The following is a 6,000-nucleotide window of genomic DNA, read 5'->3' as shown; positions in this document are numbered from 1 at the left end:
TAGCTTAATGGGAGCCTTTACATGTCCCACCTATCCATCTTGTAAGACATGAGGTTGTCCACCATCTCATGGCACTTCCACCTAAGCATTTGCAAGTTGTCCAAGCCCTACATCATGTGGAATAGGTCATACAATCTACTTATGATCTTCTCATGTTTTTGCTGTCCATCCTCCTAAAATAGAAATTTGTGGATCTCAACTATTTTGATAGGATGGTTATGTATCTTATCTTCATGAAAGATGACACCATGGTTGCATCCCACCTTCTTTGATTCAGGATCCCATAAGCGATAGCCCATTTCACTTGAATCTCCATAGTAAGAAAAATGTCTTTCTTAGATTATGATCAAGCTTACTCCACTTGTCCCTAGGTATATGCATAAATGCCTCAAAGCCAAAAACATGCAAGTGACCATTAACTAGATTTCTTGCCATACCATAACTCCTCTAGTATTTTGCCATCCAATGGGTCGCTAGGAGAGTTGTTGACCAAACGCAATATGACATTTATAGCTTCAACCCAAAATCAATTAGTGAGACTAACATTAGAGAGCATACTATGGACTATTTCTAGAATGGTCCTGTTCATCTTCTCAACCACACCATCTTGAGTAGGATTCTTAGGAGCTATCAACTTTCTATTTATACAATGGCTTGCACAAAAGTTCCTCAAGGCATACAATGTATACTCTTCACATTACTAGTCCTCAAGCACTTAGGCTTCTTTCTTGACTAATTCACTACAAAAGTTTCTAAAGGCATATAATGATACTCTTCACATTATTAGTCCTCAATCACTTAGGCTTCTTTCTTCACTAATTCACTATAAATACCAACTTTTGAAATGCATCCAGCACATCACTCTTCTTTCATAGAGGATAAGCTCAAACCTTCCTTGTGACCATCTATAAAAGTGACAAAGTATGATGCTCCACCCAATGAAACCATGGGCATTGGCCCATGCAAATCACTACCATGAAGTGATAAATGGTTGTTCAATGATATGCTATACATTTTGCAAAATAAAAGAAGAACCATGCAATGACAAGTATATCCACAATGCCAACAATACCTCATGCATAGTTGTTTCCAAGATGAAAACATCCTCTTGTTTCAACATCATAATTAGAGAACCACTCCCTATGTGGAGTAACATGAAATAATACTCTAGAATCCATAAGGCAATTTTGAGATACGCCATCCATGGCAACCAAGAATGTATCATCAAAACATAATACGAGCAAAACATCACCATTATCATTGCTACATACATTAATCTCAATCTTGCCTTGCTTCTCTTTGCCATCATCCTCATTTGCATTCTTGGATTTTTGCTTGTTCTTTCACTTGTAGCAATCCTTTTTTATGTGTCTCTTCTTGTTATAGAAGTAGCATTCTTCACACATGATATGGTGACGAGGGCAATAGAGCATCTATAGCATGGATGATCCATGGATCACACAAGTATACAGGGTGAGCACTTCATTACATATTAATGGACATTTTGACTCCTCTCCTTGCTTTCATGTTTAATAGGGCACTAGTGGAAGGCTTCCCAAACAAGTGGACCATGCATACAATTGTGCCTATCTAGAAGTCTAGAGATCCCCTACACCCTGGTAGCTTTAGGACCATCATGGTGGGCCACACATTGGTCAAGGTATATGGAGGAAAAACTCAACACCTATGCAATGAAAGCGGGGTTGAGAGTAGTATGATAGGCTAGATTCAAATGGGAGCTCTCTACATTCAATAACATCTCCACCCGAAGAGGCATGATTGAGTGGGAAAAAGTGAGGAAGAAAAGACCCTATTGTTGCTTTGTGGATTTCTACAAAAGCTTTGATATAGTCCCACAAGGTAGACTACTATAAAGACTGCAAACACTCCGGATCCCATCGAACATGATTTGTGGCATCTATGTATGGCAAATGAGATGCCTAAGAGGGCTTTTAGGCATGATCTCTAGCACCAGCTAAGTGAAGTGATGTCCTCTCTCCCTTACACTATTTAGGCTCTAGATTGATAAGATAGGAGATCACATCACACAAGAAGGAGGAGATTGGGGGGACATAGCAAGAGTATTAATCTCTATTGTGATTTATGGTGATGATATTGTTTTGGTCTTTGAGTCACAAAGAGTTTATAATGACAACTCCATGTCCTTCATGACTTCTACACACAAATTGGATTGGCTATAAATCTTGGAAAAACCAATATCTTGATCTTCCACACATCCACCCTAGTGGTAAGGAGATCAATCTTCACTCTAGGAGTTGGACATCCACCCTAGTGGTAAGGAGATTAGTCTTCACTCCAAGAGTTGGACAAGTGGAGGTCATGGACTTATATGTCTATTTAGGGCTCACACTTATTACATTCAATGGGAGACTTGCCATGGTAGAGGCAAATGAGGATCAACTTACACAAGGATATATAGCATTGGCCATGCCAGAGAGATAGTGCCATCACGCACACTTCCATGAATCTCACACATGGAGGTGGCTATTTGACACATTGATCATACTAGCCATGATGTATGGCACACTTATTTGCACCCCCAACCTAGCTACATAATTATGGAAACCAGCTATGATATATGGCACACATTGATCACACTAGCCATGATGTGTGGCACATCTATTTGGACCCCTAGCTTGGCTACATAATTATGGACACATATTGAGAGACCACAGACCCTCATGATCTAATGGATGATCCATAGAAAACCATCAATACCACACAACATCATTCTAGCAAAGTTTTTTTCACCTCCCCATGATGTTGGAGGCTCTTTTTCATACCATCAACTTCATACAAAGTACACAACATGCACCAAAATAGATTATCTAGGAGAGCCTTTGAGGCCTATGGGTAGCTAGCTCAAGCAAGAAATGAGACCTCATGGTATGCATGTTTGAGCTGTGGCTCATAGGATATGGGATCAACATGGATCACCTCATCCCTTTTAGTATGACCCTAACTCCCCCTCCATACACCTCTCTCACATTGAGAGGAAACTCATCATATGATAAGACCTTTACTAGCTACACATATCGCATACAATTGGATCTTATCATAGTAGCCCCTTCCCCTTAAAATTTGTGAACATTACAATAGATGGTCTCATGGAGAGACATGGATACTTAAAGATATATGTGCCACACGAGATGCAAGTAGCCATTGGCTAGCTCAAGGTCTCCTCTCACTAGCTTGAGATCAAGATTGGGAGAGTAGCCCACATCCCTACAAATGAGTGAATCTATAGGATGTTCTAGGAAGGAGGTGGAGAGAGAGGAGCACTATATCTACAGATGCAAGACCTATAGTAAGTCTCAACTAGATAGCCCACACTATTTAGAGGGGCACTTCCCTTAAACTAGTCATGGAATCCTCAAATTGTGGGCCAATTCCTAGGTGAGTTTTAGAGGATTTGCACATCATTACTACAAGCAAGCACTCTTTAGAGAGGGGGAAGATAGCTTTTAGACAATGGCCACATACACATCATCTACACAAAGAGGAGCGAGAATTTAGAGAGTTAAGGAGAGCATCATGCTAGCTGCAAGTGTAAGGGCACTAGGCATAGGGGCGGCACTAAAGAGAGATGAGGGAGATCTACTAGTAGTGACATGAGCAATATGCCTAACAGAGTTGAGGGATCAGTCTAGATGCTACCCCCATACTATCTCATCATCATGGATGTATAATATACTCGACTAGGTAGAGCTAGTTATCAATGTATCATTTTCAATCACATAGCTAGACAACATTGCTACATGTATCCACCCCATCATCTTCTTGTTGTATCCCTACATGATCATTGTAATTTTTACTATACATCACTTTAGCTTCTTTGCACAATACATCACATTGATTATCTTTTAACATGTCACACTTTGATATCTAGTGACAATCATTGATATACATGGTTTTGTCTCATAGGAAGTTTCTGGCCTCATACATACATGCATGCATACATATTCCTTGCTTATATGCTACCCAAATCTTGAAGATCTTCAAATCTTTGCTTGTTGCGCCCACTGTGAAAACTTGAGGAAGATGCATATACTTGCCTGATGAATCTTGTATGTGCTTCCTCCTTTCCTAGTGCTTATCTCCCATTAAAAACTACTCAAAGCTCTCGAGACAGTTGACCCACACTCCAAGAGGGCAATTGGGGTTTCAAAAGATCGCTGCTTTTTTTATTATCTTAAAACCAAAATTATGTACCTGGTTTGGTTGTGGCAATGGCTAATCATTGATCCCTGATGCCCTTACAAAGCTATTATAAACCTCAGGAAGAGTTATGATTGACTCACTATTTGCTACTATAACATTCAAGTTCTTATCTCCAAACAAGCAAGTTATAATCACAGATCCATTAGAAAACCTTTGAGCATTGATAGAATTATCTCTCACTTTGAAATCCACATTTCTCAAAATTGGCTTGTTGATCATTAGAAATACTTGCTACTCCACTAGTAAATTGAGCAATATTTAACTACAAAAATGAATTCCTAAAGCCAGGAGATTCTAGTATCTTCATGATGAATGACAAAGTAAAACAACCATATGCATTATCTAGATCCAACTTAATGAACATCCAACCTTGCTTTTGAGCTAGTACATAATCCATGATAAGGGCCATATTGATTACTCCATCATGTATCCTTATAGCTTGTACAAAATCATGCCAATGCTCATCAACAATTTTGGGTAAATGAAGATTAATTCTCCATGCTAGTGCCTTAGAGAGCATCTTATAGATGGCATTTAGCATTGTAAGCAGGCACCATTAGTTGAACCTCAATTTGTGGATCTAGGATGAGATCTCTATATAGGGTATAAGAAACCTCCCAGTGGCTCTCACACAATTGAATAGCCTATAGATACCTAGAGACCAAGAGGCTTTCCCCTTTCATCCTCTTTATTGGGGGTTAAATGCTATATGTGCCTAGGCACCTATATTTATCTTGTACTCATAGCCCGTACACTTGTACACTACAAGTGGTGGCCACCAATCACTGGAATTTTGCTCTTTATTCTTTACTATAGCAATAAAATAGGGGAAGGTAGGTCACGCATATTGTGACAATGGGAGTTCCCACACATGGTCTTGCTCTCTCTCTTCTTCCTCCAATTTGCATACCTATTGCTTCTTGCTTTTGCTTTTGCTCTCACTCTTTCTCACCCTTTCCACCTTTCAATTAGTGTTAGAGTGGGCATTTGAAGAGCTTCATCACCCTTCACTTCAGCCTAGGAAGAGAGTTTTCTTCACATCTTTCACGGTAACCACTCATCGAGGTATGCATCAGTCCTATCACTCCCCGGATCACTTTGACACATTCCAAGATTGATCTGGACCTTCCCCATGATCATTTGAGCTTCCCTAAGTACTCAATAGAAGAGGATCAGCCAACAAAGGGCCCTAGCCTAGCCACCTGGATTTGCACATGTTTTGGTAGCCATTATCCCTGATCTCACAACTCATACTTTAGCTACTAGTTGGCTTTCGAGTTCCCAGTGATTAGCAAACCTTTGGCACTTGTTCCCAAGTATCTTGGCTTGACTTTGAGCATCATTTGAAGTGATTAAGGTCATTCATTGATTCACAGTTCAAGGTAGACCTAGTGTTCATTGTTTGGGGTAGCATACATTTGATTGTTTAATGCTCTACTGATGCTTATATGAAGAGATTTTGATACCTAGATGATGTATTGATGCTAGAGAAAGCTTCTTGGATCAATTAGAGCTTGTGTAGCTCAACATTTGGAAGGTTTATTGCTATTACACCCTGTGGGCAACAAGCATACACATTGAATGCTTATGTACTTAAAGCCTACAAGCTCTCTAGGGAGGTCTATTGGTTGTGTGGATACTTGCCACTAATGATTACATGTATGGGTTATGCTCTCATTAAGCCTTAAGCTTTGATCTTGAGCTCGATTGCATACACCTTGCAGTGGCTATTTTCTTCAATGGTTGCTTTAGTGATTT

The sequence above is a fragment of the Lygodium microphyllum genome, chromosome 11 (genome assembly GCF_053477565.2).
Source record: "Lygodium microphyllum isolate KBCC chromosome 11, Lygodium_microphyllum_v1.1.10, whole genome shotgun sequence".
In the NCBI taxonomy this organism is placed as follows: domain Eukaryota; kingdom Viridiplantae; phylum Streptophyta; class Polypodiopsida; order Schizaeales; family Lygodiaceae; genus Lygodium; species Lygodium microphyllum.
The sequence above is the reverse complement of the archived record's forward strand: the minus strand, read 5'-3'. Positions refer to the sequence as shown.